The sequence below is a fragment of the Macaca nemestrina genome, chromosome 13, assembly GCF_043159975.1.
Source record: "Macaca nemestrina isolate mMacNem1 chromosome 13, mMacNem.hap1, whole genome shotgun sequence".
NCBI lineage: Eukaryota > Metazoa > Chordata > Mammalia > Primates > Cercopithecidae > Macaca > Macaca nemestrina.
Genome location: NC_092137.1, coordinates 36382385 through 36403932, shown reverse-complemented (window position 1 = coordinate 36403932; position 21548 = coordinate 36382385). Strand labels below are relative to the sequence as shown.

The window sequence follows — 21548 nt, the reverse complement described above, 5'->3', positions numbered from 1 at the left end:
GATAACAGGACTTCAGGTTCATGTTCTTGTCACCTTTGTAGATATGATCACTTGCACTCCAGCCTGGGCGACAGAGTAAGACTCCATCTCAAAAAAACAACAAAACAAAAAACAAAACTGTCTTCTGCAAATTTTAATCTCTAGCTTGATGTCTTTTGTTAGCCAAAAAGACATTAGACTTTGAAAATGACTGAGGTCAGAGGACTGTTGCCACACCAGGAACAATCCAATCTCTGGATCAAAATCTCTTATTTTTAGGATAGCAGTCCCCACCAAGAGAACACAAAGACATACACCCTTTAGTCTTTGCCATATGAAATGGCATCAGCATAAACTTTTTAATTAACTTTCTTAACTTAAAAAAAAAAATGACTTACCTCCTTCTGTAAGAGCTGTGAGCTTCATCCAGAGTATGGCCCAGGCACCTCAAAATGAGTGGTGGCACTCCTTCCCCTACTGTCGCATATGGACCATTTGGGGGACCATTTGTTCCTCTTTGAGATGAGCAATAATGCTGAGAGCAGCCTCCAATTCAATACCCCACAGCTAGAGAGAAACATGTTAGGTGACGCCTGCCTAGGAGGAAAATCACGAACAAAACTTCCTCACAAACACCTTCAATGTGATGTAATGTGAAGAAAAATATCCCATCAATTACTCATTGATTTAAAATACATTAACTGAACACCTGCTACTTACACAGTGCTGTGCTAGAATAGACTACACAGAAGCCCAGTAGGCTATTCAATTATAGAGCATCTATCTATCCATCTATCGCCTTAAAAGCAAACATAAGTTGCAATGCAGAGTAAGCCCCTAAGTTTAGAAAGGGTAAATTCTCGTTAATAAGTCCACCGCACATGTTGGAGTCTGAAATATCCCAATAATAACGCTTATGGAAAACAAATCACCTGATGGCTTTGGCCTTTCAAAATTACCTTGGGAGCTAGTAAATATTACTGAAACACCTGAGAGACTGAGTTTGTTAGGTATGACTAACAAATCACAGGCACCGAGTTATCAACATAGGATTTGGAACATTCTACTCCCCTGCCAGCAGCTAGGGAGTAAATGTCTTCAGGCCTATGGTGCCTTATTTCAACCAAATATTACTCTTAGTTTATGGTAAGAGAAGAGGAAATCACTTTCCCACCTTCTGAATATTACATTTACTCAACAAAGCATTAATGAGTATGTACTATGTATAAACCATCATGTTAGATGCTGAGGTACAAAGATACAATGACAATGTACATTAACTGTGTGCTTACTGTATACAAGCCACTATTCAAGTGCTTTACATGAATGAATTAAGTATTCCTCATAACCACCCAAAATAGATGGATACTATTGCTATTCCCATTTTACAGATGGAAATCATGAACAGAGGTTGGGGAGCGGTTGGCCAGGGTAACACACCATGCAAGTCGCCAGGCTAGACTATGCACTGGCTTCTGAGCCTGAACTCCCACTAGTACACAATTTCGTCTCTCATTAATAAAACATGATTTCTCCCTATGGAATTTATCATCTAAATTTCAGAGGAAGTCATTTCTACTGGAAAAGTTTTCTTGAGACTGTATGCCTAACACTCCTTAGCAAGTGGATGCAATGTGTGCCAGCCATACAGGTGGGTAACATGCCCCAAGACTGGGGTGACTTATCCTCCAAGGAGGAAGCAACAGGGCCAACGGGGCAGAGCCAGCACTGGAGTGAGACTAGTGCCACCAGTGAGCTGTCATCAGCTGGCTAGACAGTGCCCCTGAGCTCCACACAGCAGAAAACACCCGTGTGCAGGGCTGGGGGTTGACCAAGGGCAGCTGTTGCATGTGGGCCTTCTGGAATCCACGTGGCGGGAGGCAAGGGAAAGGGATTCAGACCCTGAAAGGGGAAATCAGTGACCAACCCATGAAGAGACAAAAGATAGGGCTGAGGAACTGCTGCTCTGTCTCTCTACATTAGAGAGAGTGATACGCAGACACACGGGGGTCACAAAGTCCAAAATCCCACAACTCCATCCCCCAAATGCTATACGCTTGTAGTATTTACATACCTGTCTTTTCCCAAGAAGCTTGGTGTTCAGTATTTTAAAAAACCCTCACAGCAGGTCAGGATGTCAGGCATTTGAATACAAACACCAAAAGAAAGGGAAGAGAACTGCTGTGGTTGGTGCAGCAAAGAATTCTGAGATACCCACTAAAGGAGATGCAGACAATGAGCATCATCCCTTGGAAACACCAACTCCAGAGGTAAAAGCGTGAAGCAGCTATAATCAAATCCATCCATAAACAAATCCATCCAGCATTTACCCCTGGCAAGAACCTCCAAGTCTACGACCTCCCTCAAACCATATTTACACCTTCTCCCACATTCTCATATCCCTACAGCCAGAAATAAACCCAGGGCTCTCAAAACTGAGCCTCTCCTCCTCCCGCTCATGCGAGTTGGCCCAGCCCCAAGGCTCTGTAAGCAAGGAAACGCAGTCCAGGGACACTGTATGAACGCTCGCCTACTGTTTAAACATTCGCCTCAACCTGCAGCTTACACAGGTCACGGAGGCTTCACTCTCTACTGTCGAGCAAGGAAGATACAAATCCATTTCATTATAAATGAATTTAAACATTTATAATCACATTGGTAAGAAGCTTTTGGCAATAAATAAAAATAAAAACCACCTGAAGCTTTGGTTGATAAGAAAGATCAACTGATTAAAGAGGAACTATATAATACTGGAGACTTTCTATTGATTCCCACCTTGAAGTTTTACATATTGGTTCCAATAGGAGCTGTAGGCCCTATGTTGGGATGAAGCTTAGGAAAGTCCAGGCCCTCTCTCCCTTTCTAAACCTTTTTTCTAATGGATGTCAGCTTGCCTTACACCTCTTTATTTATCCTGGAGACACAATTTCAGCATACATATTTTGGTAGTGGTGGTTATGGTAGGCGCCATATACTTATTATTGTAGAACATAAATAACTATTAAACTTCAAAATGTTTATTTTACATGCTTGCTGACTTTAGCTAATGTCATTATCCTATGATCTAACTAAAATTCTACAAATACACAAGGTTAAACTGTTAAATGTGATGTGATTTCACCTTCGAATTAGTTTTTCAGTACAAAGTATGCTCCCTTAAGTCAATGTTTGTCTGAAAAGTATTTATGAAAGTGTAATAGTGCATATTAATCACTTAGCCACATACTGTGGCTTAGAAAGTACTAAGGTACTCTAAATAGGTACTCTTTCCAAGGTTCAGTGTTTTCTGGACTACGTTGATTGGTATGTATCTTACACTAATTATATCTTCAAAGATTTGTGATTCAGAAACAAAAATTGAGTATCAAAGAGGAATCAAAATGTTTGTCTTCCTTTCGCTAATCCAAAATATGTTATATTAAAATATAAACATATTTTAATGTTTATATAAAATATATTTGAAGCCTGGTGATTTGATTTTGTATACTGTTTATACAATTTGTTTTGAGGATTTGTATTTTTAAACAAAGATTGCAGAAATTAATCTGAAATATTACAACAGATGCTATATACCTTCTGAACATGAAACCAGTATGAGTTGCATTATATGGGTCAATAATAACAATAATATGAGAAAAAGTCTATTTTCCTGATAGAATTTCAACAAACTTAATCCTGATAATGACAGAGTTTTTTTCAAATTTTGTAGGTGCCTTGCTGGATAACGTCTATGCCTCTGGTTTTAATTTATAAGATGGTGGAAGTGGAAAACTGCTTTTGATCCTTGGAAACAACAGCATATGGCATATGCAAAGTATACAAGTTACAAATTCATTTTGAAGTTAATATCTAGTCCCCATTTAGAACTTAGTTAATTATATCCATTTCTCATACTAAGTAAACATTTGCATTCCAATAATAATGCTATCCAAAAAAAAAAAAAAAAGCAACAGAATTAAAATGTCTCTACCTAGAGAGCTGGCTATTTGCACAAAACCTACAAATCGTTAGTTAACTTTACAAAGCTTCCATACTCTTAGAGTCAATGCAGTTCTGGTGACACTAAGTACATCAAACAAAAACATCAAGAGCCACAGCCCTCATGCCATGAGCCTACAGGGATCAGATGCACAGGTAGTGAGTGGTCAGATGCTTAGTAAGAAAGAGGTGACACAATCACAGCTATCTGGAGCACGCCCAGGCACTCAGGAAAATAAATTCCACTACGACTACATAAGAATTTTCTCTTCGACAGAATTTTTTCCTTTCTTACTTTTTAAGTAGTATGGAAAAGAAAAGGGGAAAGGAAATGAGGAGTAACACTGCAGTCAGTACAACCCAATTACTTGACAAATCATAATAATGAAGACAAGGTAGCAACATAGGACAATGTATTTGATAGATGTTAGGTGGGGAAAAAAAAAACATGACACAAGATGTGTGGGGGAAAAAGGATGTCTATAGAGTAAGACTACGCAGGGTTATATATAAAAACATGAAGCTAGTTTTTGTGTTTGGAACAAGAGCATTTTAGATAATTGTTTCTTCTATTTCCCAAACTGTCTAGTAAAGTTATGTTCCCTTCACAGTAGTATTCTTTAAAGGATGGCCGTGGGTCCAACAATTGGCTCCAGCACACATGGCTAGTGATGGGGTATACATTCAAGAAATAAAACCACCAAGAGGGAATTTAGATAATACCTTTTTCTGAGTGACCCCTTTAATAAGGGGTTTCTGTCTCTTTTTACAAGGCAAGGCCCCTTTCCTCATGCAACTAAGCTCTGAGAATCTTTGGGCATGAAAACTTCCAAGGAATATCTGTATCGATACTTTTTGATAGTCTACCTTTCTTGACACATAGCATGGGTAGGACATCAGCAATATAAACCTGGTAGGTACCTTAGGAACTGCAGAAGAGAAGACACAGGAAAAGACGCCCACCGCTTTATGTAAGCCACTTAGGAGACCGACTACAAGTATCTAATCTATGTAAATTAACGAATGATGGCCAGAGGCAGATTTTTTTTTTTTTTCCTGTTGGACTTAACAGAACCTAATAGCTTCAGTTAGGAAAACATACTCCTATCATAGAAGAACGGACATAATAGACTATCAGGACATGCACATGACCCTGTGAGCCATCCTTTTTGCAGGTGTGCATGCTGTATACATGGATGCACATGCACCAGTATGTGCACACATCACATACTCTCCAATGTGTGCACAGCTGTCCACTGTAATGACATTTTCTCACTGTGACAAAAGACTGACAGAGAAGGATGCCTGCATTTCCATACATACAGGCTCAGGGATACCTTCCCATATGGCCATTCCGCTGGTCCACCGGCTCCGCTACTGATGACTTCATTTCTACCTCTCAAAATGCCCCATCGGTTTGCTTTCTCTATCACAAACGCGACCTTTTCTCCCCAAGTGCCATCTTTAGGTACAGCTGTAGGCACGACAGGCCAGTCAAAGGCTGATTCAAGCAACTGATTTCCCCAAATAGCTCTGAGAGGTTCTTGTCAGGACTCAGGTTAACCCAGCTGTCTGTATCACTGAAAACGGTACTTGCTGGTTGCACTTCACACCCACTTCTCCGGTTCTCTCCTTCCAGGAAGTCTATTTTTCAGTTACAAGAACTGTTTACTTTGGCTTACAGGCTGATGGGCACTCCCTCCTTCAAGAGTGTTCCCCAGTCCTCAGCCTCCATTCATTTACTCTACTAAAGTCTGAGGATAAGTGTGCTATTCCACCAGCAAGAACAGTTCTGGGTCCTTTACCTACACCCTCGATTTAACTGTGAGATCACGAGTTTTGAGAAACACACACGCGTCTCATTTTGGCAGCATTTGCCATCAGCTCAAATACTCCTGCTGCGGATAAAGTCTTAGAGAAGGCAACACTCAAAAGAGAACATACCTGCCTAGAAAGTCTAGGAACAGATTTTTAAGCTTTCAATAGTAATGAAGCCATATACAAGTTTTAAAAATATTTTAAAGAGTTATAGGAAAATCAGTGGACCCTCAAAAAATAACCCTGCTTCAGTCTTCAATGTTCATTGCCACTGTTCATGATGGACAACCAGAGCTCTACGGCTATTAACTGTACTTAGCCATCAGTTCCAGCTTCTCTCCTTCCCTTTCCTAAAACTTTTGTAACTGGTGATGATCAATAAAAGGATCTGAAGTGGGCTACTGGGAAAGCCACCAACCATACACTAACATTATCAACAATTTCCATGGGGTATGAGATGAGCATTGTAAACTCGGGAAAGCTGAAAGGCCATGCTGCAGCAGAAAATTTAACCTGCCCTAAGAAAATGGGCACATTGACTAAAGTGATAAAATGGCACAGGTACCTGAGCTTATATCCAAGAGAATTCTGCATGTGTCTTTGACTCTCTATATATTTTATCTTGGCCAAAACTCTCTATCTTTAGCAGTTGAAAAGTTTAGCACCAAATGTATCAAGGTTTTAATTTGCTCTGTATCCTTACGTTTCTAATGTCTTATTCCATCTTAATTTGTAAACCTCCTTAAAACCTTTAGAAAAACAAACAAAGAACTTATAACTAGTGCTACAGAAAAAACAATTCCACACTGAATGTGGAATTACTAAATAACAAGTTGGGGCTCCAGCCACTAATCATCAAAAATTCCTGTCTCTGAAGTCATAGGGTTTGGAGTAAATCCAAACGGAATTTTGCTTTCCTAAATGCCTTAAAGTGCATTCCTATGGAATTCCTGCTCGAACCATTGTGAGGCATTTTAATTATTCACAGTCACACACTTCCACCCTCAAGTTGTTGGCTTAGGATTTCCTTCCCCAAAGAAGCTGTACAGTTAAAAATTCCTTAGGATATCTGATGATCACCTGAAGCAGTAAACAGGTTGCATCATACTGCACTTGGCACTCACATGTTGAACATTCAATATATGTTTCTTAAAGCAAACACCCTCCTGATTAATCAACATAAATGTTTATTAAGACACAATCATGGATTTGCTGAGAATCCAGAAGTCTATTTTGCTATCACCAAGTCATGATGATATGGTCATCTGAAGTGTGTTGATAAAGTAATTTATAACCAATTTATCAGTTATTGTTTACAAGCAGTTGATCACCACAGTATTTCAACTGTTTAGTACATCAGATCTCTGGCAGTCAAGAGAAGGTTACAAGCAACCACCCACAAGGAAAATTCTTACAAGCTGATGAGGGCTTAGTGAATGAAAGATGACACCTTTATGACAAACTGACAAGAAGAAAAGCCCACACAAATAAAAATTATCTTTAAATATTCACAAAAAAATACAGCTGAAACTAACTCATCATGGAAACACTACAAAAAATTCTAAGACTGATGGGCATGAGCAAAGTTAACCAGTTTGAGCTTCCACCTGCAATGCTACGGCTTCTCACTGGGATTCTCTTAATGGGGAGTGCCATTTGTTTCAGTTTCCACAGTGCAGACCAAACGATTCGATGAAACAGTTTTTGTATAATATCTTGGATGACCTTGACTCTAGATTTAGTCAACAAATGCTCATTGAGTTCTTCCTGTGTGCCAAGCGCTAGAATAACACACAATCCTGGCACTCAAATAGATCACAATGAGGCAGAGAGACAGAAATGTGAACTCTAACACAGTATGAAAAGTGCTATAACAGGGGAAGGAGAAAGTGCTATTTACGGTCACTGGGGGATGGGGGATGGCATTACTTTTTCCTGGGCAGGGCAGGAAGGCTTCACAAAGGAAAGAGCATAAAGTGGTAGGGCTTGAGGGATGCAAACACATTTTAAAGGACGTGAAGACAACTACGGGGGAGTCTGAAACCCGACACCACGCCCATTTTCCAGTTGCTGGCCTTACCAAGTCTTTGGTTGCACTAGATATTAAGAAGAATGTGTTGACCACATTTCCTAATTTTCTGAGCTCTCAAAGGGTCTTTGTCCAAGATAAACTGGAAATAAAGTTGGAAAACCTAAAACTTTAGGAGCAAGATGGTCAGGTCTTTAGGGGTCTAATTTTCCCTTACCTGTGGGCTTTTAGTAATAACATGCAGACTACTAAGGCCCTATGGGAAGTTAAATGCTTATTATACTAAGATTGGAGCTTGCAGTGAGCTGAGATCCGGCCACTGCACTCCAGCCTGGGCGACAGAGCGAGACTCTGTCTCAAAAAAAAAAAAAAAAAAAAAAAAGAAGTAGAGGTGGAATAACTATGCATTTGAAATATGTCCCCTCTAAAGAAAAAAAGTTCACTGTTCCTTCTTAATTAGTGGTCATCCTTTATCCCTTCTCTCTCTTTCTAGCTCCTAATACCATCTACTTTTCCATTCTCTCAAGAAATATTATCGCCCAAGCATTTCTGACTCAAGGGCATTCGCTTACATATTCACACACAATTTAAAAAATATAATACCTGGATTATTTTCAGTGCCAAACACAGCTGTAATTATGTATTTCTTTTGGACATGCTTTATGTTATTAAAGCATGTAAACACTTTATCTCCCTCAAGTTTTCCAGCCCTCAGTTGGCAGAAAGTCTTTTCTTTTCCTTTCTTTTTCCAAAGCATCTAATACAATTTCCTGAATAGATAGTCAATAAACTTGGTTGCTGAGGGCTCACCTTTTCCCAGGGCAGTGTTTCAAAATAATTTCATCTACTGCCAACAAAAAACACCTCTAGCTTCTTTTATTTTACTTATTTCCCTACAGAGGTCTTCCATTTCTCACTCTAAATTTCTGCTGTTTCCTTCTGCTGTCACATCTAAAGTTTCTGCGTAAGGTCAAAACTGTTTAATGATGGCCTACTATTAAAACAACAACAACAACAACAACAAAAAATCCAAAAAAACCACTTTTGTCCCAATCACCAAGAAAGAACTCAGCAATATTCAGAAGCTCTACTTGCCTACTTACAGATATCCCAATTAACAGGCAGTTTAAAACCCAAAGCATCTTAATTAGAACTGTTTTTTCAAATGCAAGAAGTAAAACAATATGCAGCCTTTTATTAAGAAGTCATTTTCAGTTTGCTGATCTACAGAGTAGATACTACAGTCAACTTGCTTCAAGCTGGGGCGTTGTTTCCAGCACATCTATAATACAATGCACAGTATTCTTTGTGTTGTGCCTTCAGCAACTGAAAAAATATACATGCACGTGCACACCCTACATCCAATGGCACAAAGTTAACTACACATTCAAAGAAGGAATTAGCTTCCTGTCTCTCAAAGAGTATTCCCACTCAGGGGCCCAGTGGCTGATGCTACAGAAACAGTTTACTACCCTGGGTATATCTTTTTAGGTCAGCAAATCTACCACAACCTTGTACAGATCCTCGCTGTATAAACTTTTATCACTTTTCTCACATTTATCGTCTTCTCGAATGTTCCTATATGGCAACATTTCCGACTTATATTACATATAACATTTCATAGGTTCTTATATGGCAAAAAGTTCTGAAGAAATGTTTGCAGGTCAAAAGCTCCCCCTGCAAACATTTCTATAGAACTTTTTGTGGTTAGTGCAGACACTGTTATAGGAAGGGATCCTCAAAGAGGAATTGACTCTTGCAGCACCTTCTGCCAATGGCTGGTTGACCAGTAGCTGGAAAGCTGTGTGCACCCATCCTTGCTAGGAAGAACATGGAGGCAAATGTTAAGATTGCTGGAAAGCATCTTTCCAATGGCTTTCAGGACACTTGAGATCCAGCAGGCACTGGGCTGTGGTAGGGATCCACCAGAGGAGGAGGGCCGAACCACAGCACACAGGTGTGGGCAAGTGGGGTCTTGAACTGACCTTCTAACATAGACCCCTCACTACAGCAAACACACATGCATTCACGGGCTGCTTTGTAGAGAAATGCTGGAACCCTGGCATGCAGATTCTCATTACTGCTGCAAAGGTTTAAAAGTTCTTAAGCTAATATGCACCAACCAACCTGGAAGAAAAGCAAATAAAGACCTATTTACATACCAAAAGAAGAGTAAAGGAGACCCTAGCTTGGTCAAAAGCTCAGGTTAGTAAATTACCACCACCCCATCCCAGAAATCTAGCCTGGAAGAGAGACGGGTAAGATCTGGAACGGGATTTAACTTTTGATACTATCTTTTTAAAACGGAAAGAAAGAGTAAGCCATAGTGTAACATAAAATGTTTACTCAGGTATTAGTAAACCTTTAACAATTTCACAGATTGGAGTGAAAAAAAAAAGCAAAACATTATAGAAAACTAAAAAGTATGTAAGTTTACATAGCTAGGAATTGGTGGTTTAGGTAATTGCATTGAAAGTGAGAATCACGGAAGAGAGCTACGTAATAATTAGCCGCTGAGTTTTCTCGTATCACATACTCCCAAATGGAATATTTCACATTCAGCAGACTTATTAATGAATAAATGCCCAATGGGAATTAACTAGCACCTCATTCTGAAAGGCTGCTCTTGGCAAAAAATGTAATAACCACAAGGCAAGCAAGCTGATTGCTAATATACACTGGAAGCCCTGCTGGGCATCATATTCTTTCGAATAATGCCTATTACTTTAAGTTTTAGAGCCCCAGGTTCATACTACCCTAACCTCGCTCAATGCCCTGCCGCTGGACAACATGCAAAGGAAGGGTGAAGTTTCTGGACAACTTTCCAAGCTTCGCAGTCGGCTTGTACTTGAAACATATTTAGTGAATATTTGCTGTCTCACATACAAGCAAAGAGCTTCCTGGTCAGTGGCTCAGCCGCACACAGAGGTGAGGGAGCTTGCGCAGTGTGCAGCATGTCCCTCTGCAGGAATCATCCTTTCATCCTCCCAATGGGAGGCACCAACATGCCACGTTTGGCCAGTGACCCCCCACCCCTTTCATGCACTATTACTGCTATGTTTCTTTAAATTCAGTCTGCTCCTTAAGGAAACTCCCTGGCAAGTGAAAACAGCAGCAAAGGTAAAAGAATGTGGAGAATTTGGCTGCTGCCTGCAGTATTAGGAAGAACAGCAATTACTCAACTCTCTCCTAGTGTCAGAGGCAGAAATGCGCATGTGAATATGGGCAAGTTTTTGCCTGTCTTCCCTCTAGCGTCTCCCTTTGCAGTCTCTGTCACCTACCTACCTCATAGTCTTAATAATTAATGAGGTACATAAGAAAATGGAGAAAGGGAAGGCAGCGAAGGCGTAAGAGAGGTTTGCGTTCTACCCTGAATCCAGACTAGGCCACAGTGAATATGATTTAAAAGACTTCAGGCATTTAAAAGCTGTCACTAACTTCCCAACACTATGCTTTGCTGTCTCCACTGCTGCTTGATAAACATAACCAAGGAGGAACTCTTGATCTTTTCCTCTAAGCCCTTCTGTCTACAGCACCTGGCAGTCATGGAGACACTACCACTTTTTCCTTCCCTGGCTCTGCAAACACAAGGTAATACTTGACTCCTGTCTATCACTTCTAGGTCATAAAAACATAGATCTTATGACCAGTAGGACCTTAAGATATCATCTGATTCAGTTCCCCTGTCTTCAGGTAGGTAACTATTTAATTCCCTTTTGACAAATTACGGCAAAGTGATGCCAAGGGAAGTTGAGGGGTTTTATTTAAGTCACTGGGCTATTAAGGGATGAAGGGGATTCAAAAGTCATGGCTGTTTTTTTCTCCATCATGTTATCAAATACAAGAATTCTGTAATATTTACCTTTCTGGGCAGCCTCAAACCCTTTCTGAAATGAGCTAGGATATACACAAATACAGTCACACTCTTGATTAAAATACAGAAATTTATTTGGTCTTTCATTTTTATGTGATAGGTAGTGGTAGCAAATCTTAAAATCTGCCTGAAATATAGGAACTCAGTGGCTCTGAGAAGCACACAGTATACCCATTCTGTCTCCAACTGTTTAAAAATCCTTCTACTTTGACTTTCAGAGATAAAATTGTCTAAAATCCATCCCTTTTTCTCACTCAGACTGTAAAAGCCCGTACTTTTCAAAAAAAGCAAAGCTCCCAACTATGGGAAGTGAGAAAAGGTTTTCAAGATCTGCATTTGATAACACGATGGAATATTCTATCTCTACTCACTTATAAACACACACACACACAGAGGGGTCCAAGACTATGCATCCCACATTCCTCACACCATAAGGCCCGAAGTGGTCCAACTACTTCATAAAGTCTAGTTCAGGTCAAACATCCTCAAGGTAGCTTTGCCTTATTTTGGCAGGTCTTTTGCAGTCTTAAAAAGAAGTATCACAATTCTCCAACAAAAGATGCCTTTTGTTTAATCACAGCTGTGAAACGTTTTGCTGTGGCCTTTGGATAAGAAGCTAAATAAGTTACCTCTTGTAGACTGGGACTCTGCAGTCTCAGGTTTCATTCTGCCCTGCCAGAAATTCCTTTCCGTTTTGAATCTGAGATGTTTGTTTATGGTTTTTGTTTTGAAATGCTAAATAAGACAGGCAAAGTTTCTAGTTACAGCCTATGGACCACCATCTACTCCCTCTCCTTTTTTTTAAACTTTAGTTCCACAGGCAAGGTAGCTGGTTGCTAAAATTTCCAAATAGCAAACTGTTCAAATTCTCTTCTCAGGAACTTGAAGTATAAAATGACAACACCCTACAATATAATTAACACTTAATTTTCTTTCTTAAAATATTCAGAAGATAAATGTTCTCAGGATAGTCTGAATTACGGTATTATTCTGACGTCTTTCTCATTTTGTTTGTAGGTTACATGTCTGAATACTAGCACTCTTGATAAAAGTGCTACAAATGAGAGGTACTAAAGAAGTTTCTGGAAGAAAATCCAATTTCTACTATGCGATAATAAGGTTCAGTCATCAAAAAGGAAAAAAAAAAGTCATAAACCACTGATTCCAAGGATTTTTCTCTTCATCAAGTTCTCTCTCCTTGTTCTACAAAAGCCAATTTAAAGCATATACCTTACGAATTCTCAGCCAACATTTACTGGATAAAAATGATACTTATTTTCAGTCACAAAGGAAAGAGTCACAGTTAAGGAAATGTAGTTCTGAGCCAGGTGCGGTGGCTCACGCCTGTAATCCCACTTTGGGGGCCGAGGTGGGCAGATCACAAGGTCAGGAGACCATCCTGGCCAACATGGTGAAACCTCGTCTCTACTAAAAATACATAAAGTAGTTCGGCATGGTGGCACATGCCTGTAATCCCAGCTACTCAGGAGGCTGAGGCAGGAGAATCGCTTGAACCAGGGAGTCAGAGGTTGCAGTCAGCCGAGATCGCGCCACTGCACTCCAGCCTGGCGACAGAGTGAGACTCTGTCTCAAAAAAAAAGGAATACATAGTTCTGTTCTCCTAAAATGGGACCATACCTACACTAAGAACTAAAGATATAGTAACATTATTTGATTCTAGGTGTTCGCCCTACCCCACACTATACTATATCACAAAGACTTCCTAGAGACAGTGCAAATCCACGGCCAACCTGAAGTATTAGCGCACATCAAAGATGGCTAGAACGACTGGGAGAGAGAAAAGATGGCCTCTGGCCCTCACACCCTCTCCTGCTCATTCCCAAGCCCACAGAGGTCTCTGAACCGGCTACGCTTGCTGCTGTTTCCTTCCATAACCTCAGTGAGATATATCAACCTGGCCTGGCTATATCCTTGGGGTCTCCAACGTCTCCAGTAATGTCCAGAAATCCTCAGACAGTTCTAACAATAAAACGAAATTTAATTCACTGTTATAAAACCGTATGCCATTGGACTCGGGAAGGGGAACATCACACACTGGGGCCTATTATGAGGAGGGGGGAGAGGGGAGGGATTGCATTGGGAGTTATACCTGATGTAAATGACGAGTTGATGGGTGCAGCACACCAACATGGCACAAGTATACATATGTAACAAACCTGCACGTTATGCACATGTACCCTAGAACTTAAAGTATATATTTAAAAAAAGGCCATTTTTAGAATAAATATTAATTTCAAATAGCTCTTTGGATGTAGGGGCTCAAAGCACAAAATCAAGCAAGTGTTCACATTCTGCTGAAATGCCAAAGGCGCTGGGAATTGTAGTTGCACGGGATCAAACCAATGCATGCTTCCTTGGTCCGCAGGCCCTGTACTCCCAGTACTTCACGGTTCTTTTCTCTTTGACAAACATCTGACATTCGAATTCCCCCTTGAAATCCCCACCCCTTTGAAGAGATGTGTGTCCACAAAGTAAATTTTTAAACATACAGAGAAACCTAACAAAGGGGAAAATGAGAAAGGACAGAAAATAGAATGGAAATTAAAATTAATATTATTTTTAAAAATCTATCTGGTACCAGAAACTAGTGTATACACACACACTATACATACACACATATATAATCTTATATATACATCTATGTAATCATATATATAAATCTCTAATCCTCACTACAATATTTACCTAACAGAAAGCTATTAATATTCCAGTTTCACAGACAAGGAAACTGAAGCTCAGAGAAACTAAACAAGCTGATCTCACAATCAAAAAAATAACAGTTAAGATTTCAACGCAGGTTTGCCTAGCCCCAAGCCCTATTTTTTTTTTCCTAAAACATCCTGCACGAGATGTGCAGGAAAAAGGAGGGAGGAGAGGAGACCCTCAGGTCTTTCTTGTTGCTGCATCCTCCACTAAACTTTTCCTGGTAGTCAGATTTGGGTGACAGTTCCTCTTACTTGCTCTTGACATGCTTGACACTTCCGTATCTCATGGCTTACTGAACTGGATTGTAATGAATTGTCTGTTTTTCCAATTTACCATCAGACCATGGCCTGTGTGAAAACAAGGCCCATATCTTATTTTGGCTGAAAAATAATGACTATAATAGCAGGTAACATTTATCAGGTCTTTTAATATGCCATACTCTGTGATACATGCTATATACATAGGTACTAGCTTTTTTCTACTTAAAGTGTGGTCCTGGCACCAGTGACACTGGCATCAGCCAGGAATTTGTTAGAAATGTAGAATCACAGGCATCACCCTAGACTAACTTAATCAGAACGTGCATTTTTAAATACCCAGGTGATTTGTGTGCACACTAAAATTTTAGAAGCACAGTTTTATCTCATTTAACCCCCACAGCAAACCTAGGAGGTCTCAACAACAGGAAAACTGGCTTACACAAGTGGTGTCACTACTGTATAGCACAGTGACAAGACCCATAGCTGATGCTCAGTAAATACTTGCAGGCAGAAGAATGGCAGGAAAACAGGTAGAGCTAGAAAAAGAACAGAGGAATGGATAATCCTCTGACCTCTGGTTTTGCCTCGTTTATACCAACTGCAGCAGCAGGTTGGAACCACAGCCCCCATGGCGTCAAGCTGTGTCAGTACAAGCTGTTTCTTTGCTCAAGCGAGGCCAAATCCTGCAGTGGTCATCAGGGTGCACACTCAGGAGCTAGAAGCAAAATTTCCTCCCAGAATATAATGTGAAGCAAAGTGCACATTGCTGATTATAGTACATCTAGGTCCTCTACCTCCTCCCCAAAGTAAATATTTTTAATTATTTGCTCCCAGACAAATGGTTACATTTATAATTCCTACAAATCAATGCAAAATAGTATCTGACCTAAAGCATTACTCAAAACATACAAACTTTGTAGAAATTATTTAGACAAGGTATAAAAAAATACTCATGGGGGTGGGGGCTGGGACAGTGACAACTGCTGAATTCAGTAACAATTTGCTCTCTTTCTAAGAGCCCAACCTCCTTAACTGCTTACGATTAATGACTGAGGTAGATGAGGATCAAGTAGAAGAGACTGAACCCACGTAAAATTGTTTCACTTATACTGGTTAGGAACCTTGTTAGGAAGCATGTTCCATGTGTCAGTCATTCTTTTAACTGCTTCTTAGGGATGCACTGAGTCCTAGCAACCCCATTATTAACCTGACTACACAGATGAGAAAACTGAGACACACAGAAGCAGAATGCAGATTTGACCCCAGAAACCAAGTTCTACTTTTTTAAAAAATTATTTATTTTTTTGAGATAGGGTCTCGCTTTGTTGCCCAGGCTGGAGTGCAGTGGTGCGATTTCAGCTCACTGCAGCCTCCGCCTCCTGGGTTCAAGCAATTCTCCCACCTCAGCCTCCCCAGTAGCTGGGATTACAGGGGCCCATCATCACGCCCAGCTAATTTTTTTGTATTCTTAGTAGGGACGGGGTTTCACCATGTTGGCCAGCCTGGTCTTGAACTCCTGACCTCAGGTGATCCACCTGCCTCAGCCCTCCAAAGTGCTGGGATTACAGGCATGAGCCACCACAGCCAGCCAGCCCCAAGTTCCTGAACATTACACTTTTCTGTCAACATATAGGTATTTTCACATGGGGAATTAACTGGGGCTGGAGGAGGGAGGTAAGGAATTGATACCTGTTCACTTTACAACAAAGGAAAATAGGTTCTTTAAAAACATTTATTTTTTTCATGTGGGCCCAAGATAAAACACCTGAGAGTTTAGTGTTTACCTTGAGGGTATTCTCACATAGAGGTATATTCAACCATTCCTGTGTCTTGACTTAGGAGGTCTTGAGTAAACAGAGGTTTTCAAAGATGTGACCAGGCTACTGCCCAGGGCAAGCAGCAGGGTGGGTGAAGCTGAGAGGTGCTGATAAAGGGACACCTCCCAGTTTACTGCCCACGCTTATCCAACTAGTGAAACAAGCTAGAACAAAGAGAAAAATCACTCTCAAAAGGAAACTTGCTATTTTGAAGCACAGCTACTAAAGCATTAAGAATGCAGCTTCATTCTTAGATGTTGAGAAACACTCTGAGACAAATTGCACAGGCTCTAAGGATAATGGGCAGGATCACCTCCCCCGCCAAAAGAAAGGGCTACTACTCATACTTCTAAACCTAGTTCAAATTCAAATTCCCCTTTTCTGCTTTGCCACCAGAGCCTGAAGAGATCACTTCAGATGCTCTGATTCCTACAACTAATTTTATCCATATATTTCACTAGCCAATTAATCATACACAGACTTGCAAAATCACTTTTACTTGGCTTGAATTTACATTATTATATAGACTTTTTGCAGTCTTGCTGTCTTTCTTATCTTAAGAGTGTACAGAGCAAAGGATACGTCTGAGAGGTCCCTGGGCTCCCCAGTTTCCCCTTCACCCCAGCAGAAGGCCTTGTACAGCATAGAAGACCAATGAATGAGTGGCTGATTTCCATGCAAAGGCAAGTCAGATCTTTGAAAATGCAGCTTTGCAGAATTAGACCTCTGAGAAGGAAAGCTTTCAATGTGTTATTCATGCATGCTCGGCTAGTCTACTGTTTCTCCCTCAAATAATTAAATGAGCTTTACTGGGGCGTCTCCAAAATCCTGATACCAAACGTGCCATACGGAACACAGTGTTACAGGAACCCGCTTCACTAAACATATTTCCCTTCCACTCATTTTACCACCTCCCACCCTCTTGTATTTACAGGCTAAAGCAACACTATCATCTCTGCTTGCACCATAGCCTGGGAGATGTTAAGCACACCCACATTTTTCAGGAATTTCACAATTAATGTCTGGAATGTGTTTTGGATTATTCTTCAAAGGATGATATAGTTGCCCTAAGATGAATTCAATATTTTCCCTTCTCCCATTTGTCATTCTTTAGTCCACCCCCTCATTACCTCCTTAGGGTCATCTGTTTCATCTATAATATATCCCCCAACTTCATAATGCCGTCCCCTGCCTCACCCAGCTGTTCACTCATTCATCCCGGTCATCGCATCTTCAACAAGCCACACAAAACATAGAAACCTGTACCAAGTCACCAAATACATCCTACAAATGCATGTAATGCCCACACAGATTAAGGACTGTTCAGTTTTCTTCATACATTAATCTGACTGCTTACAACCCTACCGCCAACATCTTGGAGATTTTCCTGGTCAATGTTCAATATGTGTGAATGTCAACAACTATCTTCAGACTTGCTATTTTTGCCATTCTGATAATACGCAATCCATGTGCCCTTTGCCAAGTGTTTTATGTGACAGGACTCCTTGGTAACAGTGAAGATTCTATAAGCCTGGCAATCAAAGTGAAGGTCACTGAGTCCTGTCATTTATTTAAGTGCAGTGAATAGCTGGTCTCTCCATGTTTTGTCAATATTTACTTTTGAGAGGAACTAATTATTTCCTTGTTTACTTCGTTGGTTTCTCTTCCCATTCCCTGTTAACATAATGTTATAGGCTCTCTGCTTGTTTCTCTCTGGGATCTAAGGGCTCCCTCCCTACCTAAGGACTTCTGAGAGGAAAAATGAAACCCATTATTCGAAAACAAATCCAAGAGCTTAATTTTTCTAACTATAGAAGCTGATATTTTGCCCCCCTCTCCCGTTACTTAATTTGTAAATTAAAATTCGTGGACTCTTAACTTCAAGCCCTACTACAGAGTGGTGAGAGCGGTTTCCATGTGGCTTGTGCAGAACGAAATGTTTGGGTTCATTATCTGGCCTCCTGCAGCCTGCTCTCTGGAGCAGATCCTGCACACATTTTCTTCCAAGCAGCCATCATCTTCACTGACTGTCGTCAGTGGGGATAAGCAAAGAAACTTTGCATGGCAAGTTTCAGGAAACAAAATTCTGTTCTTTGCTGTAGGTACCCCACTACATATACTTAGTTCTCTACACACTGTCCAATGAAAAATGGATAAAAGGAAACGTTAAAATTCCTGGGGGAAATAAAAGGATTACATTCTGAAAGAGGTCGTTTTTAGACAGCAGTGGCGAAAAATAGGGAATGCTAAGTTCCAAAAGATGAAGCTACTCAGTAAATACTCAACAGGAAAAAAGCTGGTGCTTATCTGATACAGCTATCACCTGAATCTAATACAACAGAGTTCTCGGAACAATGGGACTCAAGCAGTCTCCACTTGGTTCCTAATCACTCTGTCCGTACAAACTGCCAAAACAAATCACCATCTGCCCTTTAACTGCCCAGAAAGGTCGGTCATGCTCTCCACCTTGCATCACTCCTTACAGAAGCATAAAGTGCTATTACACATGGGAGAAGAAATGGCTCTCACCCCCTTAGCTCAAAATATAAATCTCACTGTCCAATCAAAACCTTCTTTCTAGAAAATCTCACTTCGTTAATTTTTCAAAACTCTGCCTTCAATCCTCCAAAGATGTTTTCCATCCAGATTTCCTTCTCCAGGGTTCAGGATCCACACTTGTTTCTCTGGCTTCTAGGTGATTTCCCTGGAGGCAGGCAGTATGGCCAAGAAAACAGGCCAGTTAGGATGCTGCAAAGAGCAACAGGAGGTCTCAGCAGATGAATGGAAAGAGGAAAGAGACCTGCACCCTCCCAAGTCCCAAAAAGCACTTTCTAGACTGAGAGAAAGTAGAGAAAAAACTTTTAGGTATCAGGCTCCTCACATGGTGCACAGGACACAACTCATCACACAACTCATCACATTATTTAATTATTCAGAAAATATTTTTTTTCCTTCAGCATTCTTTCTATGGATAGGATTGTTCTTCCATTTATTCAATATACTTTTACTGAGAGCCAACTGGGCCAGCATGCCTTAAAAACCTAAGGCAGTGAGCCACAAGCTGAAAGGCGCTCATTTCTGCCCATGATTTATCTAACTCATTTTGTGAACTGCAGTTAAAAACGGAATTTCTTTCCCCTACTAAACCAGTATGAGAGTAAACACAGCTAAAAATTACTGCAAGCTGGCTAACAGAGAATATAATTTGTATTTAAATTATGTCATTGAAAGCAGGGAGATTAGTCATGATAATATTTCTATACCATGCAATATGTTTTTACAATGTAGCCAATTAAATAAGTTTTCAAGAGTTTTCATTAACAGATACAACCAGTAGGGGTCATTTTAGTGCAAAAATTGCAGCAAAAGAGACTTTAACATGAATAAAATGTATTGATTCCTATTCATGTTAGTTATGATAACCATGCTTCACCACGTGAATTTCTGAATAAAAATGGAAACTGAGGGAAACATTGGCCATTCAGAAATTTCTTGTAAACTCACAGAAAAACAAGAGATAATCAATACCTTCTAGGTAACTGCTGACATTAAAGACTCCTCTAATTCTTTCTTAAAAAATCGGGGGGAGGTTGGGGTATCACTTAACCCATGCTTTCCATAAATCTTGCCGTTAAGTGAAAACATTGAAATTTTAAACACACGACTGAAAATATCTGTCTAAATCCAACCATTATATCATGCCAGGTAACACTGTCCTTACTTTGGTTTCACAGATTTAGAATGCAAGTTGACTTGCTGTTTTCAGTATTTTTTTTTTTTTTTAAATGAAGTGCCCTGGACACACAATACTGATAGTTGAAAACAGGCCTGCAAAATAAAAAGTGTTTCTAGAGAAACTAATTGAGATATAATCATGTCAACAAACCCTTCCAAGCATTTCAAAGCGAATACCAAGCACACAGGGTGTTACCAGAAAAAAGGAAGCTATGAGGGATCACATCATTTCAGAGGAATGAAAGGCTCACCAAACTGCCAAAATAACTCTATACTGTGACATGGGATATTGCTGCCAAAACACTCGATTACTGTAAATGTTCCCTGAGCATTTCCTTCACCAGAAACAGACTAAGAAGAAACAAAACAAGGGTTAGAATCTTCAGAACCTGCAAAAGTCCTTCTCGGAGCACAGCAGTTTCCACTGCATTTAACTGTGTTTCATGTTGCTTGTTCTTTTCAGATTTACGAGAGGCTGGATTAAGTTATACACTTCAAATGGCAGGGTTCAAAGATGCATCTTTTAGTCTAGGTCATTCAGAATTCCCAAAGTCAAAACACATAAAATGATATCAGAAGTTAATCTCATGGCCATTTTTCCTGAGGTAAGGCATAAAAACAAGTTATAAAAGGGGACAATATCAGGTGAGAGGCTTTTTTGTACTTCAGGCAAATGAACTCTTCTAACCCAATGTCTTCTGTGTGCAGCAAAGCAAGTCCCTCCCCTCTGAGAAGAGTTCCCTTCACTCATCACTGCCCACTAGCTTCCAAACCAGAAAGGCCTCCCCTATTTTCCTGAACTGCCCAAACTCTAAAACTAGACAGGTATAAATAAGTACCTATGTGTATGTCTGTGTGTACTGAGAGAGAATCACAGCACTGTAGCCTTTTAAGAGATCCATTTTTATCCTTAAGGTTGTCCCCTCCTTTTTCAGTATCCCAGCATACTAAACACACACACACACAGATGCTTCAGAATAAACCGTTCCCTGGACTGTGCTGACTGTGAGTAGTGAGGAAGGCACGCCGGGCAGAGGGCGCCGGTCCCTCCTCGCCGCCTCCCCAGAAACGAGGCTGCAGCGTGCCCTCTGCTCACTCGCCAGGATGCCCCCGGAACAGCATCGTCAGCCCAACGTCAGCCAGAGCAGGGATCCCACTTTTAACTGATGCTCACCGAACCCTGCACCCGTTAGCCACATCAAAATAACTCACTGCCTCCCTCTAGACCCCAAACCACACCAGGCACCCTGAAGGCCGAAGCAAGCGGGCAGAGATTAAGGCCAACATGCACTAACATTGGCTTCCCAACGAGAAAGACTCCACTAATCTAA

General features: G+C 40.5%; 1 protein-coding gene across 4 annotated transcripts in view; it reads right to left on the bottom strand.

Moving 5' to 3' along the window:
• The window catches only part of LOC105464838 (cysteine rich transmembrane BMP regulator 1), a 196452-nt gene that overhangs the window by 173194 nt on the left and 1710 nt on the right, over nucleotides 1–21548 (bottom strand). The gene's annotated exons all lie outside the window — the stretch shown is intronic.